This window comes from Neofelis nebulosa, chromosome 12 (genome assembly GCF_028018385.1).
Source record: "Neofelis nebulosa isolate mNeoNeb1 chromosome 12, mNeoNeb1.pri, whole genome shotgun sequence".
Taxonomy (NCBI): domain Eukaryota; kingdom Metazoa; phylum Chordata; class Mammalia; order Carnivora; family Felidae; genus Neofelis; species Neofelis nebulosa.
In genome coordinates this window covers 53755660-53775084 of record NC_080793.1, presented here as the reverse complement: position 1 = coordinate 53775084, position 19425 = coordinate 53755660, and the positions used below count along the sequence as shown (strand labels likewise).

Here is a 19425-nt window from a genome sequence, read left to right as displayed (position 1 = left end):
AACATTCGGAGGACTTTCAAGAGATTTAACATCAATCCACACCTTCTAGAAAATTAATGTCAAAGCAAAGAAGTATGTTGTAAGATGATGTGAAACAATCAGAAGGTGCTAACAGGGAGGTCATCAAAGGAACAATTTATTCTAAAGGAGTGTGACCCAGTACTAATGTGAAAGCCCTTTCAGTATTTGTGCCTCTAATGATTCAGAGCAGGGCCAGGACATAATCACCTTCAGTGAGGGTGGGCTTCTTTGGAGAACTTAGATAAACATTTGGGCCTGTGGAAAAAATGCTGGCTGAATTTCTTTTGGGGAAAGATGTTCAAGGGAATGAGGTGAGAGCAGAAGATCCTATTTTTGCCAGTTTTCTCCCCTCCCTCATCCCCACCCTTTCAGAACATTCTTCAGAGGTGGTCCCCCAAGCTTCTGAAATCCGTACTTGGTGCCCACTTCCTCTCTCTCTCTCTCTCTCTCTCACACACACACACACACACACACACACAGTGAATATGGACAGCTCTGTGAGGTATTTGGATATTTTTTCCATATCACCTACTGCCCCACAGATGTGTAAGAAAAGGTAGAATGGTTGGGTAGTAGTAGAAAGAGCAGGGCTTTGGCGACGGACAAAACCCAGCGTTGAATTCTGCCCGATGGGACCCTGTGCAAGACGCTGAGATTCTCAGACCTCAGTTTCTTTAAAACTTCTTAGGGCTATTTCAGTATTGAAGTGATGTCTGTGAAATACCTTGGTAGGGATTTGATAAATATTAGGGTGAAATTAGGACTTTGGGTCTGTATGCTGTAAAGGCTTCCTTGTTTCATTGTTCATCACAGTGAATAATGGGCCCAGCATATCCTCCAACAGGTAAAACTCTCTAGAAACAAAAGTTTAGCAAATATCAGTGTGGAATTTATTAATGTTTTATTTAATTACTTGGGGCATTTAATGAAAGAATGAATTATTAAGTGAGAACATTGATTGTTCCCTGTGTAGGGCAAGAAGATCTCCTGTGTATGCTTAAAATAGCTCCATAAAATGTAGAGCAGGCCATAGTAAATTAAAGAAAGGAAGGAAAATGGAATGGGGATTGAGAACACAATTTAGCCTGTACGTCTGCATGAAATGACAGCCACGCCCCAGTGATCCCACACACTCTTCAAACCCAGCACTTGCAACTCTTCTAGAATGGAGGTGAGTCCAGACCCCAAAGAGAATTACATGCTGCTGTAAGAAGTTGAAAATGTGTGATGGCTGGGCTCGTGGGCCAGGTAAGACAAGCTCTCTGGTTCCTGTGCTCCTCTAGACCCCCCAATATTTTTCATCCCCGCTCTGTGCCCTGGAAGACTTGCTTTGTGGCTTCTTGTTAGGTTTGTCCAATGGCAGATGCTAGCAGGATATGGAGGGGAGGGAGGGGAGAGGGCTTGAGGTATTTATCCCTCTGGTTCTTTCCACTGAGGTCATTGTCCCTCTCCAGTGGTGTCTGTCTCTGTGACACTCTCCTTCCACGTCCTAGAAGTTAAGTTCTAGGTTCCCTCTCCTCACCACTTTGGGCCTAGAGGTGGTGAACCACCCATGCTGGTCCACACAGCTGGGCTGGAGTGCTTAGTGCAAGGGGTAAACTGAGTCCTTCTTAACCAGTAACCTCTGAGTGCTTCCATGTGTTAAGACGCAGTCTAAGAGTTAATGGTTACATTTTATATAACCTCTCATTTTGGAGATGAAGCTAAGTTATATTCCATATATTCCCAAAAGGAAAGCAATATTTGTTGAGGACCTACTCCTTGCCAGAATAGGGATATTTTAATCCTCATAGGAGGAGAAATTAGCATAGCATTATCCTCATTTTATATATGAGAACATATGGTCAGTAAAATTAAGTAACTTGTCTAAAGGTACATAACTAGTGGGTTTCGGACATGAGGGCTGAACACAACTTTTCTGATTTTACCGAGCAGCCACACCACTTCAAAGAAGAACGAATCCCTATCTGGAATGAACCACGAACATTTCCAGCAGTTGAGGCATGGCTATCCATTTCTGTGTTCCACCGGGTTTTCCACGGCAAACCTTGCGAAGACTGCATTGTATAAAAGGTGCATCATTTACAAGGAGTCTCAATGAGGTAAAATAGGAGGGTCTCTCCTGGTGGCCCTGATCTGTGCTATCAGTGAGAAGCCAGAGGTAGGACAGTATTGAGCTTCAAATGGAGCTATTAAGAAAGAAAGAGAAAGACAGGGATAGATAGAGACAGAAATGAGAGAGAGAGAGAGAGAGAGAGAGAGAGAGAAGCTTACATTTTGCCCTCCTTTGAATCTCGTGCATTGTGTTGCAGACGGTAGCCTCTGTGTTCGTACTAGTCACATTCACACCGAGAAATATTATATGGGGCTAGCAGGTGGAAATGCCCAGCGTGAGAAATGAAGAGAAAGAAAGTCTGGGCTGTAAAGGGAAAAAAGACATGAAAGCAGTTAGCCTAGGCTTTCTAACTGAATACTCTGTCAGTGAAATCTAACAGTTACTGAGGACGCACACAGCATAGTCCAAATCAGAGGTTGGCTGTTTTCTAGCTGGGCAACTTTTTTTTTTCAACGGTTTTTTAATTTTTATTTATTTATTTATTTTTTATTTTTGGGACAGAGAGAGACAGAGCATGAACGAGGGAGGGGCAGAGAGAGAGGGAGACACAGAATCGGAAACAGGCTCCAGGCTCCGAGCCATCAGCCCAGAGCCTGACGCGGGGCTCGAACTCACGGACCGCGAGATCGTGACCTGGCTGAAGTCGGACGCTTAACCGACTGCGCCACCCAGGCGCCCCTAGCTGGGCAACTTTTGATTAATCTACATCTCTTAGCCCTTTTCCCCTCCTAATGAATAAAATGGAACTAATATTACCCTGACTTACAGGGTCATTTTGAAGACTACATTCAGGCATAATACAGTGCTTGAAAGTGTAGTGGGTCAAAACAAATGGTCACTAGGGTCGTCAGCATTATCATCATCATCCTCACATCATCAAGGATTTCAAAGCCTGGTTGAAAGGATAAGAAAATAAGAGTTGCTATTTAGAAGGAAATATGTTCATACTGAACAACATTTTCTCAAAAGGAGAATGAGAAAGCTGGCTCTGGTCCATACCTTCGACTATCGGGGCAAGCTACCTAATTTCCCTGAGTCTCGATTTTGGCATAGGTAAAATGGGGCTAATAATGTGTCAGCTTCCCAGAATACTGTGTTAATGACATAGATGAAATAAACCTGTTACCTTAGCGTATGGAATTACAAGGTAGTAAGAGGGGTAACTTGTAACACCCCTAGTCAAGATTTTGCCAACTTTGACTGCCGTCTCAATGGTATGCGGTCCAGAACCAACATTTTAAAGATCTCTTTCAGTTTCCCAAAGCAATTTCTTGATTCATTTTCCTCTGTAATGTCCCCCCTTGGAAGAAATAGACTTGCATGTGTTAGCCAGAGAAGGTGTGTGAATAGGGATTGGGGGAACAATAATGGTACAATATGCTGTGCTCACATGTAGGCATGTTATGCTTCTAGTAAAATTAAGGCTGCCCTGAGAATTCCAGCTCTGAACTTTGCCTGGGGAAAGGGGGGGGCCATTCTGCAGCTCTTGTCACTAAAGATACAGCAACAAGCCCTTATTTGGGAAAGTTTACTTTGAGGGGGCATGTTTTAAATTTTATTTAATAATTTCTCTTAGAACAGACAACAAATTGATATCAACCTCAGTTGATTCAACAACTATTTAGTGAGTGACTATTATACAGAAGACCGTGGGCTCAAAAACCCCATCTCTTTAAGACTTATCTTTTTTTTTTAATTTTTTTTAATGTTTATTTATTTTTGAGACAGAGAGAGACAGAGCATGAACGGGGGAGGGTCAGAGAGAGGGAGACACAGAATCTGAAACAGGCTCCAGGCTCTGAGCTGTCAGCACAGAGCCCGACGCGGGGCTCGAACTCACAGACTGAGAGATCATGACCTGAGTCGAAGTCGGACGCTTAACCGACTGAGCCACCCAGGCGCCCCTCTTTAAGACTTATCTTTGCATCAATTTCTGCTAGACTTCATCGGGTAGAACACCACCAGGCTCATGGCCACCCTTAGAGGGGTTAACATCTGAATTCCTCGTAGGAGGAGCTGTGTGTGCCGGTGGGAATGCGGCCCTGTTCTCCTGAGTTTATTCTCCTAAGTTCGTGTTCTGGGCAAAGAGGAAAGGGGGCAGAGGAGCCCCCAGGCATGGGGTACAGACAGCAAAAGCCATTGCATGGAACTCTGGTTCCATGGCTGGTGAGCGGGTGGGTGGCGGATGGAGGGGTGAAGATGTGGTGGGCCAACAAAATGATGTGAGCCCGACGGGGCTGCCAGATAAATCGGCTATTCCTGAGTTCCTCTTGCGGGCTAGGTTCTAATCATTTCTGATGTTGTCCTTTTCTTAAGAAAAATGCCTTAGGCTTTCCTGGTGACTTCTGCAGCAAGTTTTGGACAATCAGATAGCGAACCTTTTTGTGAGGTGCAAGAAGAAGCCAGTGGAAGAGGGAATCCAAGCCCCCTTGAATATGCCCCAAGTGCCTGTCTCGGTGGGCTTCTGATGGGAGGCTACAGCTCGCGCTGGTTTGGCAATAGGATAGCATCAACAAGACAGATCGTACGACCAGGGTGTTGAAGAAAAAGACTGAAGTAGGTCCTCTTCTGCAGGCAGCTAGGAAACTCCAAACACACACATGGGACAGGTTAGTGTGTATGTTGGCCAAATATGAAGATGGAAAGAAAGAATGATTATCAAAATACCCACCCACCCTTTTGGTGGCCATTACTTGGCCGTGGAAAAGGCAGCTTACGACAAACTAGATAGAGACTCTGATAAACCAGCGCTGCATGGAGATGGTTTCCAGGTTAAAAAAAAAAAAAAATCTTACTAATCCCTGCTTTGCAAAACATCAACGAGTACGTGTAATACTAGCAAGACCTGAGCGTTCAATAAATCAGAAAACAATGGAGGCATTGTCTGAACTCGCCAAATGGTCCTTAGCTCCCCAATGCCGAACACTCTCGTCTGTGTGCAGCCAAAACTCAGCCCAATCTTATCGAACTAAACTGATTTATGAGAGGAAAAACCTAAAAAGGGAAGCAGCAAAATAATGATATTAATTCTAATAATGCATTGACTAGGGTACGTATAAATCACTGTCCCCACTCAGATTGATTTCATAAGGGTAAGAACTCCATGTGAAAGCCCATCTCCAGCCGCCCGGGGCCTCCTCTTGCAGATAGAGCTGAGGAGAAAGGGTGGGGGGTCTGCTGGAAGTTCACAGGAATTTTGCCTGAGAAAGGCCTGTGGGATCAACCCCAGAGGTACCGATGTAATTGGCCACACACACAAATGCTGCCGCATCCGAACATTTTTGGCAACACATGAAAGCCTCGTTCCTAGAGGCCACTTGAGTGTCCAAATAAAAGGGGATTTTTGTTAGTGAAAACTGGAAAGAATAACCCATCCTAGGATCAGGCTAATAGGGCCTGGCCTGTTAAAATGTAACACAGGGCTGGCCAGAGTTTGAAGTGTTGTTGGCAAGGATTTGGAGCAGCCTCGAGGAGAGCCAAGAGTGGCTTGCAAGGAAAACTCCTCTGCTGGTGAGGGAAGCTTTCCGTGGCCCAGAGAGCCCCCGTGGCCCGCCTCGAGGGCAAGAGCTTCTTCTGGGGCAGGGATCGTCCATGCATGCAGAGGGCCGACAGCCCGGGGTGGGTTCTGCCTCCCCCCGCACCCCAGACTCCCCTGCTGAGTTCCCCATTCCGCCCACCAGCAGGCTGTGATTCTGGGCTAGTGAGGTTCTGTGGCTGACCTTGGGGGCCCACTTGTGCTCATAGCCTGGGAACAGCAATTGCTCTCCGTGAGTTTGCAGGGTGTTGACAGCCGTGGGCTGAGGGATCTGGGGAAGGGAAGCAGAGAAAGTGATGTTGCAGAAATAGGCCACAGAGGCCTTGTCTTATCACCAAGGGCCCCCAGCTGAAGAAAGTTCTATTGCTGCTTGCTTCACAAAGGAAATGCCTTCTTTTACTGCAGGCCAATCTTGGCCTTTGTGTGGTGCAGAGGCTCCGAGGCTCTGCATCTAAGGTTGCCAGATAAAATATGGGGTGCCCAATTTAATTTGAATTTTTGATAAACAAACAGCAGCATTTATGCCCGAATTTAAGTATATATGTCCCGAATATTGTATGGTACATAACTATACTAAAACAATTATGTGTCGTTTTTTGTGAAATTCAAATTCAACTGAGCATCCTGTATTTTTATATGTTGTGTTAAGGAGAATTCTTAAAGGTGCCCCAGTGACCCTCACTTTTGTATAACCTCTTCCCCAAGAGTGTGGGAGAAAATCAGGGGCCGTAAAGAACACAACTCCTGTGACTGATCTACATTACATGGCAGAAAGGAATTTTTGCAAATGTGATTAAGGTTGCTGATCAGTTGACTTTGAGTTAATCAAAGAGAAGGTGATGTGGGCAGCTGCGCCTGACTGCACGAGCTCTTGAAATCAGGAGCTAGAGGCTAGAGACATAAGAAGTCCAAGATTTGAAGCAGTCGCGAATTCTCCTGTTGGCCTTGAAGGAGAACATAGCTGTGTGGCAGAGAAAGCCTCGTGGCAGGGAATAGTGGCTAGTCTCCAGGAGCCAAGAACCGCGCCCCAGTTAGTGGCTGGCGAGAAAACAGGGACCTCGGCCCTGTGCCACGATGAACTGAATTCTGCCAATCCCCTGCAAGGACTGGGGGGAGGACCCCAAGCCTCAGGAGAGATGGCACCTCTCCTGGCCACCCTGATGGTCACTGCGCGCGACCTGAGCAGAGAACCCATCCGTGCCGTGCCAGACTCCTCACCCTAGAAACTGTGAGAGAAGAATTTGTGTTGTTTTAAGCTGCCGGCTTTGTGTAACGTGTTCGGTGGCAATGGTAAGCAAATTCATTTGCTAAATCTGGCAGCTCCATCTGTATCCTGTGGTGTCTAAGTCAGACCTATGCAGGTTCCTGGTGTAGGCAGAAAGGAGAGAAGATGAAGGGACAAGAGAGACAGTGTACATTGGTCTTCTTGTTAGAAACCACAACAGAAAAAGAGTGAGGGGAGGAAGACAGATCATGTATTATCTGAGTTGGCACCTGCGTCTTAGCAGGAAGGCATGACCTGGCCTCCTGGACCCCAGAGCACCAAAGTCTTGGTTTAGAACTATAGATACATCCACACGCACACCCCTGTGTGTCTTCCTTCCCAGGGAGGAGTTTGGGGGACAAGCTTGTCACTTGTCTCAGAGAGAGATTCAGTTGGTAGTTCTGCAAGAAAACCTGTAGTGACAGCCAGAGCACATTACTGACCCAAAGTTACAGAAACACATGCACTCCGTGGAAGGATAAACACACGCACGCGTGCATGCGCGCGAGCACGCGTGTGTGTGTGTGTGTGTGTGTGTGTCGGGGTGGAATTTCCCTGGGCATTGATTCAGCTTTCATTCAGATCATGTAAATGAGCCCTCATGGTCTAAAAGAAACTTGGATATCTTTTTTAAAAAGGTCAGAAGACCTGGCTTTATGTTTCAATTCTCCGAATGTTCTTTTGCTTATGGATTCCCCTAAATTCTCTTTCCAACAGTTTCTTCTGTCCCTCTGGCCTCATGCTGCCCTTGAAAGTGGCCAGAGGAAACTCTTAGGTGTCAGCCAGTCAGCATGGAGAGATTCTCTTTCATCCCCCTGAGTGTCTGGAGATGTGAGTTTAATGAGAGGCATCGACCTTTGAATTATACAAATGGACCTCTTTAGCAATCACTTCCCTCCCCAGTCCATACCCACCCTCAGCTTTTAATCTTCTCAATTATATTTCCTTTTCATTGATTACTACTTTGCTAACTTTCAGATTGAGCAGGCAGTAAAACCTCAGCCACACAGGTAATGCAATTGCTCTTCGAGCCTGACGCCGGCATCTCACCTCCTGAGGGGGCCCCCAGGCCTCCCTCCCACCCTACTGAGTCTTGACAAGTACACTAGTCTTCGATCAACTTTCAAGATGGCCCCTTCCATCCAGAGATCTGTGCAATCCTGATTATGAAGATGGGATTTCAGCTTTGAGCTTTAAATAGCACAGATGAGGGGGGTTTGCATGCTGCCAGAGTGTGGGAAGGATGCTCACAGAGGTTGGCTATTTCCCACTGGGCCTGGGAATGGGCAGGTGATAGGCCGGGGAGCAGGGAGCTGTGGGTTCTGTTTCCCACCTCTGCTCTGACTTTTTGAGTCTGACCTTTGTTGAACCACTTAACTTTCTGTGCTCTCCTTTCGGTGCCATCTGTAAGGGGGAGACAATGACACTTGTCTGTGAAAATGCTTTGAGGGATGTTGGCATAAAAGACGCAATGTAAAAGCAAGTGATGGGCAATGTTTCCCATAAAGAGCCCCTTGTTTGCATCTGCAAGAGGCCCCATTTGAGGGCTAGGAAGAAAAATTGAGACATTTCCTTGATATGGAGGCCAGGCAGAGGACATGGCTCCCGACCAGTTAGAAATCCTTTCTGTGGCTGGGGGTTCCTGAGAAGCTGCCGGACGGGAGCCCCGTGAGGTGCATGCTGGGAACTGGCCACAGAACAAACAGATCTGAGGTCTCCGCACCAGGAGGACCCAGTGCCATATCAGGATTAGCCAAGGGACCTGGCGAGCAGTAAGGGGGGCTGACTCCCTGTGATTTACGGGCATTGACGCAGGGACCTGGCGGGGGACGGGGGAAGGCAGAGAACTTTGGGGACATTTTCAAAACTGGAGGTCGTTCAGAGGAAATTACTCAATAAAAACCAGGTTTCTCTAACTGAATAGATCAATTTACAGCTCATAAGGTGGAAAAAGTCTGAGACTTCAAGATTCTGGCTGGGCGGGTCTCCTAAGGTTTCCTCCCTTGGCAGGGCAGCTGTGGCTTTGGCTTTCTCACACCGGGCACCCCTTCTGTACCTTGAAGGGCCAGCATTTGTTTCTCTCTTTCTCTGCCACTTAATTTTTTCTGCTTGAGATTCTTCTCCTCCTCCTCCTCCTCTCTCTTCCCCTTAAAAACCTCCCGCTTTCATTCTTCACCTCCCTACAGACCTATTAGAGAAGTCCCTACCATTTTGTTTTCCTGATAATATAAATTCTTTTTCCATGATTCCTCCTCTCAGCTGCCTCCCCTCCCCACAGCTAGTCTCCAGTCCCTCTTCTCTCTGTTTTTCCATCAGGTCCCCAAAGCCGTTGCCTTTCTCCTCCAGCTGCCTGTGGTCTGTTTGGCTGCACACCTCTCAACCTCTCTATTTCTCCCTCTCTGCCTTTTATCATCCCAGCCCTTCTCTTTGGTTGCTCTCTTGGCTTTTCTCAGTTGCTACTGCAGTAATTCATCACGAGCATCCAGCAGCGCCATCACCTATCGACTGAGCTTCTGTAAGTTGCACCGAAGCAACAGCGTTCTCAGGGAGGCAGCGTGGTCGGAAGATGGGCGGGGCACAGATGGAATTGTATTGCAACTCCATCATCCACCTGTCATCATTCATTTCTGTACCCATAACCCATCTATCTGTCCATCCACCCATGCATCCATCCAAGCCCTCACTCATTTAACCATTCATTGATTTCATTTATTCAACAAACTGCACCATATGCCAGGCAAAGGGCTAGACACTTGATCGAGAGTGATGATCAAATACAGACACGGGCCTTGACTTCAGTAAAGGCTAAGGAGTTGGGACCAAGACACTCTCTCATCAGAACTTGACTTATTTAGGAATGGAGAATTAAGCTGAGATCTGGGGGCTGAGAGGGAAGAACATGCAGGTTGGGGGGGGGCAGGTTTTGAGAAATCCTGCCCTTCCTCATCCCTACTAAATCCTCTCGTAAATGCTGGCCAAGGGCACTAGTTCTTCTAGCAGAAGTCAAGGCTGTTAGGCCACAGAGCTCAAGTTCAGCACATCGGATGACCTGGTAATGGTGACTTGAATATATTTAGACTAAGTGGCAAATAATAGACATCAGTCCTTCCCTGGGAACAAGCTTCATTAGGAGATAGAAGGTCATGGCATTTCAACACCCAAAGGTGGGAGAGCATAGGGAAGAGCATTCTTTCTCGTATGTGGCTTTGGTCCTAGGATGACGTGGTCACTCCACACGGTGCCAGGGGTAGATTCTGAGGGCTCAGGCGACAGCACGTGTTTCCTCCCCAGCCTGCTCTTTCAAGTGTCAGTTGGCTAGCCTGACAAGCTGCTCCTTCTTGCTTTGGAGCCTCGGTGCTTCCATAAGCTTTGGAGACCAGGCAGTTCTAGAAGTCCAGAACTACCCCCCTCCCACCCCCACTTCTCACTGGCACTGGTCACAAATTCAAAGCGGCCATTGGGTTTCATGGCTTGATGGCCTTGTAATTGTTATTGGAACTCACTGTGGATGGATTTACGGTAATGAACTCACCTAATAGCGAACCCGTCATGGGCCTTTTTGCAGACAGGATCTTTCCTGAGTGAAGATATTAGAAAACCATTCTGCAAAGGAAAAGCAATACTGACTGGTGACTTCAAGTTTAGGAAAAACACCACTGTTCGGGTTTTTCTGTTGGCATCTAACTTTAAACACTTCATTGGCCAGTTGCTAACCAACATGGTTTTTGGCCAGAGCTCTGTTTATGTTGGCACCAAATGTATGTATCACAAGCAGTTTGTGTGTTTCTGGGCATGTGTATATGTGTGTATGAGTCTGTATATGTTACAAACTCCAAAACTTTTGAACACAAGGTTTTGTACTCTTTTTGCAGATTCTTCTGGCCAGGAAAACAGGCAACTGGCAGGCAGGGCATCTGTGTGCATTAATGACTTGCTTTCAGGCCACCCCACCCCATCGCAGCCACCCTCTGGCTTGGCCTGGCCTGGCACTGAGTTCTCTTGGCCTCCCTGGACCCCTGTCCTACTGAGTTATGAATGAGTGAGGCGGCCCCTGCCCAGTAAAAGAGGCTCCGGGGACAGTGGGTGCTTTCTGGGTCATCTCAGTCTGCAGGACCAGGGGGCAAATCATCAGGAATGTTTGGGACCAGGAATTTACTCCTCACTGGGGCCAGAAAGGCTCCATGTTTTTGTGGCTTGGCATTAAGCAAACAACTGCTTTTTTGTTCTCTCCTCAAATTATTTGTCCAAACAAAAGGCAACTGTCATGGGGAGAAAAGTACAATTTTTCCAGCGTTTGCCCCTTCCCGCGCCCCGTCTCACAGCACGCTCTCTGACTTTGTGCGTTTCCACAGCCCAGTGTCGGATTTCCAGCCCACAGAAAGGCAGGGTTTGCTGCTCCTAAATGTGAAATCCACCTTCCGCCTCTCTCAGGCCTGCTGACCCAATGCAGCACCAGAGCTAAGGGCAAATTTTACAGCTGGCACCTCTCCTCTCCAAAATCCCAAAAGGTTTCCCAAGTCCGTAAATCATGAATCCAGAAACATTCCCTGGGAGAATGGAGGTTTGGATAAATAGTGAGTCCTAGAAGAAAGCAGTCTGTTTCCTTTCCAACTCCCGTTTCTTCTGAAAGTTTAGCAGTTAGATCTTCTGCCTAAGAGGATTGTTATTTAATTGCAAGGCATCCTCGTGGTGATGAAGCGAAAAGACGTGGCTTATCACTTTGTATCTCATTAGAATATGGTAAAATATGCTAAACAATCTAACTAAATGATACGGAATTTAATCTTCTTCCCAGGCTTGTTGGGATTAGGCTGTGTCCTTATCTACCCAGCCCACTCCCGATTCTCCTTCAAGACTTGGGGCAAATGTCACCTTTCTGGTGGGGACGTCTCATGCCCCCTGACCTAGAGCCGCCCTCACCGACCTCTGCAGAATTAGGGCCACCTCATCTGTGCTCCCCTAATTCTCCCAGCACTGGCACGGTGCAGTGTTTACACTTTTGTTCCAAAATAATTTTAGATTTACAGAAAAGTTGCAAAAAAAGTATAAAGAATTCCTGTACACCAGAATTGCTCAATCTTTTCCTCATCACTCTCCAAATGCCTTTTTAGATATTTTTTTTTCCCCGATTGCTTTCTGACTTGAAATTTTAATACCACAGATAATGTATACCTTTTTATGGACTCTAAGTATATCTGAACTTCACGTGGAAAAAGAGTAAGATATTTTGGCCTCCAAGAACAGTTTTTATTTATTTTTTTTTTTTAAGTTTATTTATGTATTTTGAGAGAGACAGAGAGAGCATGAGCGGGGGAGGGGCAGAGAGAGTGGGAGAGAGAGAATCCCAAGCAGGCTTCACGTTGTCAGCACAGAGCCCGACATGGGGCTCGAACCCACAAAACTGCAAGCTCATGACCTGAGCCGAAATCAAGAGTCAGATACTTAATCGGCTGAGCCACCTACGTGCACCAATAATTTTTATTTCTTTTAGTGCAATATTGCTTCGTGCAGAATACATGTTAATAGAGCCTGTTTGAGAGTAAGTCGCAGTCATGGTGCCTCTTTACCCCTAAATATTTTAGAAAGCATTTCCCATAAGTGAAAACTTGTTCTTTGCCTTTTAACAAATTTTTTAAAAAACACTTCCATCTCTTCCACATACCTGTAAGTTTTTCAAGGTCAGGAACCTGTGTCTCAGCCATCTTTGGAGACTGAGTACCAGAATGGGGCCTGGCATGTTGAAGGAGCGATTATAAAATAATACATTTCATTAAGATATAGCATATGTCATGCATTTTCATATAATTTATATATGCTAACAATTATGAAAAAATAGTTTCTTTAAATATAACATATGTAAGATATAGCATGTTATACATAACACAAAAATACATTCTTATTTACAAATGAATGGAAATCTTAGGATCCATAGTATTGATTTCAATCACAAAGTATTCTATAGTTTCAGAAGCTGGAAGAAACTGGGCTGAAAATTTACAGACTTTGGAATCTGCCTCAAGCCCAGTGAATAAAACAAGAAACCACTCACCTGATGTCAGTTTCATAGAACAAGAAGGAAACTCTGCGTCGGTAGAAATTGGCAGCCACCATTTCAATCTCAGCATTTACACTGCTCTTTGGGAGGCAGTATAATTCAGTAACTCAGACACTTTCTTGCTCTCTTGTAGTCACTCTCAAATATTTATTGGCAACTTTGCATTTGATAAGAATATACTGGAGTTGGAGGCTCTTGAATCCTAGTTTTTATTTTCTATGCACTCAAACAAGTTACCTAACCCATATTTGCCTTGGTTTCAAGGGATACAGGAGGGCTGATGCATAGGGGCACTTGTACCCTAATGTTTATAGCAGCACTTTCAACAATAGCCAAATTATGGAAAGAACCTAAATGTCCATCAACTGACGAATGGATTAAAAAAATTGTGGTTTATATATAAAATGGAATACTACTTGGCAATGAGAAAGAATGAAATATGGCCTTTCATAGCAACGTGGATGGAACTGGAGAGTGTTATGCTGAGTGAAATAAGCCAGAGAAAGACAGATACCATATGTTTTCACTCTTATGTGGATCCTGAGAAACTTAACAGAAGACCATGGGGAAGGGAAGGGAAAAAAAAGAGCCGGAGAGAGCCAAACCATAAGAGACTCTTAAAAACTGAGAATAAACTGAAGGTTGATGGAGGGTGGGAGGGAGGGGAAAGTGGGTGATGGGCATTGAGGAGGGCACCTGTTGGGATGAGCACTGGGTGTTGTCTGGAAACCAATTTGCCAATAAATTTCATATTAAAAAAAATATTTGCCTTGGTTTCCTTGATTGCAATATGACTATTAACACATTGTGCCCTGTTCTGCTCCCAAGTCACTGGTTAATACGGTACTGAAAGAAAGTACTCACAATACATACATCTGACACATGTTTTGTTTCCAGAATACACAGAGAGCTTGTACAACTCAATAATAAGACAGATAACCTAATTAACAAAAATGTTAGCCGACACTTCACAAAAGTTTTTTAAAAGTAGCCAATAAGCCCATTAAAAGATACTAAACATCATTAGCTATCAGGGAATGAAAATTTAAACCATAATGAAATACTACCATACACCTGTTAGAATAGCTAAAATTACAAACATCGACAATACCAAATGTTGGTAAGGATATGCAGCAACTGAAACTCTTGTCTATTTTTTGTGAGAATGTGAGACTGTGCAACCACTTTGAAAAACAGTTTGTCGGTTTCTTCTAAATTGAAATATACACTAATTAGGGGGCGCCTGGGTGGCTCAGATGGTTAAGTGTCTGACTTCAGCTCAGGTCATGATCTCATAATTCGTGGTTTTGAGCCCCGCGTCTGGCTCTGTGCTGACAGCTCGGACCCTGGCACCTGCTTCAGAATCTGTGTCTCCTCCTCTCTCTGTTCCTCCCCCACTTGTGCTCTGTCTCTCTCTCTCAAAAATAAACATTAAAAAAAAATCTAAAAAATAAAATAAACATGTGCTAATTGTGTGTCCCAGAAATTGCACTGCTAGGTGTTTACTCACGAGAAATAAAAACATTTGTCCACACAAAGACTTCACAAGAATGCTTATGGCCGCTTTATTCATGAGAACCTAAACCTGGAAACAACCCAGATATTTATTAATGGATAAAGAGGAATTGGAGTATGTTCGTACAATGGCATACTGCTCATTAATAAAAAAGGAAAAAACTGCTGATACCACTGGTCCATATGACAGAATGGAAGACTCTCAAAAGCATTACACTGCGTAAAAAAATCCAGACACAACAGAGATCATCCTGCCTGATTCTACTTATATAAAAGTCTAGAAACTATAAATCAAATCAGTAATGACAGAATCCGTGATTGCCTGGGGGCTATGTTCTGGAGAAGGGACACGGGATTGGTGCAGAGGGGCACAAGAAAGCATTCTGGTTTGGTGGAAATGTTCCTTATCTTGATTGAGCTCTACTTTTTCTGGTGTAGAAGTTATCAAAAGTCATTCAACTCTATGCTCAAGTGGGTACATTTTATGTATTGTATGCTAATTATACCTCAGTGAGTTGAGTTTTAGAAAGCATATACTCATGTGAGTATTGAGAGCAAACCTTCATCCTCAAACTCTAGAACTCTCCATTGTGCTTCTTCCATCAGGGCTTGGCACAGGCACCATAGAGCACTCCCGTTGGGTTCATTCATCAGAAGACCTAGTGGCAGAATTGCTGGTATTGTGGCCTGAATCAGCTTCTCCTGCTTGGGCCTCACTTGAAGCTTGTAACCTTCTGCATTGCTCAGCAACAGGGGCAGAGGAGTACATCCATATCTGACATATGTTGCCTTCAAACTCCAAAAAGGGCCAATCCAAAGATGTATCACTTATTCTTAGTGGTGAGGTATGCATGGTACAGTGAATTTTCTTTCACTTTGGAAGGAACATTCGGGTACTATACAGATATCTGAACTTCTAGAAATGTCTCTAAGATCCCTGAATTTCCAATGCATGTATCTCCCGAACTCTGACACATATAGGTTTTATAGGGTGTCTAGGATATGTTTCCGCCTGCTCACTTGGTCTTTTAGCATTATGTCATCTAAACTATAGTCCAAAATTCTGTTCTGTGGGCTGTTATTAAGAGGATCAAAAATCCCTCTGATCTACAACAGATTGCAGGTTGCCAGAGGTGGGAGGTAGAGGGTAGGCCAAGTGGATGAAGGAAGTCAAAAGTTACCAACTTCCAGTTATAAAATGAATACATTCTAGGGATGTGATGTACACTGTGGCTATAACTAATAATACTCTATTGCATAGTTGAAATTTGCTAAGAGAGTAAATCTTAAAAAAAGTTCTGACCATAAGAAAAAAATTCTGTAATTATGTATGGTGACTCACGTTAACTAGACTTAGCGTGGTGATCCTTTTGCAATATATACAAATATCAAATTATTGTGTTACACACCTGAAACTAATATAACATTATATGTCAGTTATACCTCTGTAAAAAAAAAGTTAAACGTTAAAAAAAATCCCCCTGATCTAAATTATGGCATAAAGCAAAAGAATTAAGCAGTTCTGAAGATTGGCATGGTGAATATGTATTGTTATTCCTGCCCAGTAAAAGAAAACTTCCTCTAATAGAGAAAATGTATTTACCAGATCAATAGCCATCCAGCAGACCCACAAGGTGAAGAGACGACATTTAGAATAGCAGCTTCAATTGTAGTCATCACTTAACAACCCTTAAAATAATACCCCGTAATTTTCTATCCATCTTTTGCAGAGCCAAACAGGCCAGTTAAAGAGATGTGGTAGGGATCACCATCTTTGAGATTTTAAATTCTTTGTTGGTGGACTACCTGTGCTATAGAGAGGAGTGCTTCACTCTCTATCTGATTCTAAAAGCCCTCACTCTACAAGTTAAGGGACCACTGTGGTTGTTCTACCAGTTGCTGAGTATATCTACTCAAACTACATTTTCAGGAACTGTGGAAATAACAGAAGAACATACTCATGGTTGTAATGGGGCCACTGAGAGAGTCACCTATACCCAAATTCCTTTTGTTCAATGGACTCCCATAAACATCCATTTTTACCTATGGATCATGATGGTTTTCTGAAATACTAATGATTTGCATTATTTCAGAATCAATGTCCAATTATTCCTAAAAGGTCCAGATATTTCTCTTTTTCTAGTATGAAATCATCTGTAGCTTGCTTTCCGGTCTGCCACAATGCTTGCCACTCTGATTTGTTTCTTAGATCTGTTATGCTCACTTTGACTATCCCCTGTTGACTCTTGAGTTCATGATCCTGTGCTTTAATCCCTTGATCAACCCTTGTCAGGGCCAAGGCCCAGGAGGAAATAGAACTGACCTATATCGAGAGTATAAATGTCTTTTAAAGCAGAAGATTTCACCTCCATATCCCAAATCAGCCAAACTTTCCTGGAGTAATTCTGTAAGTTCCCTGCCCATATGGAGACTAAGCTATTCAGCAAAAAGAGACCAGCACTAACTGTTCTGAGATGAAAACTTTTGTTCAAGCCTTTAGGCAAGACCAAGGCAACTGCTCTCCAAGGGAATGTCCCCTGTTCACAAATGTCTCTTTCTAAACTTCTTTACGACCTGGTAGCCCAGAGTCCTTCATCTCTGTGCCTGAGTTGTGACCTCTTCTGTTCTCGAATCTTGTCCCCATCTCAATACCCCTTCCTGCGTAGCCCAGCTGAGCACTAATAGCCTCCAATATCATAGGTGGATTTTCATGGTGACTGTAATGATTTTAAAATATATCCAAAAATTCTTTGACAATTCTCCCCTTAGAAGGTGGAGCCTAATTCTTGTCCCCTTGAGCGTGGGCCCAAATGAGTAGCTACTTTTTGAAAAATTTTCTTTAAAGGTTATTTATTTATTTTTGAGAGAAAGGCAGAGAGAGTGAGTGGGGGAGGGGCAGAGAGGGAGGAGAGAGATAATGTCAAGCAGGCTCCACGCTGTCAGTGCTGAGCCACAATGTGGAGCTCAGCTCACAAACTGTGAGATCACGACCTGAGTTGAAATCAAGAGTCAGACGCTTAACCGACTGAGCCACCCAGATGCCCCTGAATGATCAACTACTTTCTAAAAAGAAATCAAGTGTGGTGGAAGTGATGGTCTGTGACCTCCAAAATTAGATCATAAGAAGCATTGTGGGGACTGCTCACTCTAAAAGAGTCAGGCACCATGTTGTGAGGACATTTAAGCAGCTCAAAGAGAAGCTCGTGAAAGAGAACTGAGGTCTTCTACCAACAACCAGCACCATGTGAGTGAACTATCTTGGATGTGAATCCTTCAGGGTTAGTAAAGCCTTCAGATGATTGCAATCCCAGCCAAAATCTTAACTACATGTATCACTAGAAATATTGAGCTAAGCTATTCCAAATTCCTGACCCACACAAACAATATGAGATGATACATGTGTATTGCTGATTTAAGCCACCTATGCTTTGGGTTAATTTGGATTTTGTTGTTGTTGTTTATTTGTTTTTTGGGGTTTTTTTTGTTTTTTTTTGTTTTGGCCACAAAAAGCTTCATTTGTTTACATTGGTTCTAAGGCTTGGGAAAGGGCTCCCGGGTGGTTAAAAATCTTCCTAGTGGCTGCAGGGAGAGGGTCAGGCACAAGCCCTGGCACCAGGGTTACCAGAGGGGTCCTCCAAAGGCTTCTGGGTCTAATAGGCCCCCAGTCATGCTTGAGGGTGAGCCTTTTGAAGAGATACTCACCCATCCCAGCCTGGGAGCAAGCCAGCTTGCAGAGGCTAGTCAGGTGGTTGTCCATCTTCTTGATGGGCACCTCCTCAACTAGGAAGTGGTTCTCCAGGAAGTCACAGATATGGTCTCCATGGGCAGAACTCAGGGCACACAGATCTGAAAGGGCCTGGTTCAGGTTCTTCTCCAGAATCAGGACAGCTTCCATGGCTTCCAGGGTTTTACCCCACGCATCTTGGGGTGGCTTCTGCATGTTCTGGAAGAGGACACGGCCTCTGTGTTGGTTTTGCATCTTCAAGAGATGCTCAGCGCCCTTGAGCTTCTCCACAGCCAACTAGTGGAAGAAGTGGCCCACATCCTCCAAAGCCCCATGCCGAGATCGAAACAGAAGCCCAGAGAAAGGCAGGTGTAGGACACCCACAGACACACGTTGACCGCTGAAGGCAACCTCCACCTGGGTGGAATCATTCTGACAAATCTGGGAGCTCATGATTGATCGGCAATAAGGAGCTAAGCTCAAAATAATGTGTTGGCTGCTCCTGGAGGGAGTGGGTGGCCGAGAAAATGGCTCTGAAGGTTGTGACTGGAAAAAAGGCTGGAGGGTGGCCAGAGGCTGATAGAAGGGGCTTCCCTGTTCTGTTCTGTCCAAACACTGTTGAAACAAGGGACAGATCCGCAGACTGACGGACACTCTTGGTTTTGGGCTAAGTTGTTATACAGCAACAGATAACTAATACAGTGACTTAGCAACAACCTCTTTTGCTGTCCATGCTATTACTCATGCCCATCATGGGAATTATGAGCCAGATGAGAGGGAATAATTTGTGATAGATCAGTGGGGAAGATATTTTGGGAAATGTGACCATTCCTTATACCATACCTCCTCATAAACTGTGACAGCCTCACTATATGATCTGGCTGTGGATATCACTAGATTTGTAGGGACATTTACATTTTTTAAAAACTTTAGAACTTACAAAGAAATATCCCACAAATGTTTCTTTGTATTTTCTTCCCAAAAACTCTATGGAGGCAGGCAGCGCAGCTATTAATTTCCCCCGATTTAAACACGAGAAAACTCAGGCCCAGAGTTTCAAATTTCAAGTGACCAGGATGTGACAAAGTCAGGGTTTGAACGGAAGCCTCTCTGATTCCACATCTGGGTTACCACCATGCCCCTTAAAGAAGTGCCATTCCAGCTATGTGGGTCAGTTAAATTCAATTCAGCATAT

The 19425-nt window shown here is 44.5% G+C and overlaps 1 pseudogene; it reads right to left on the bottom strand.

The window, feature by feature from the left end:
- Window positions 1–18026: 18026 nt before the first annotated feature.
- On the bottom strand, window positions 18027–18683 carry LOC131490759 (ferritin light chain-like; annotated as a pseudogene).
- Window positions 18684–19425: the final 742 nt, after the last annotated feature.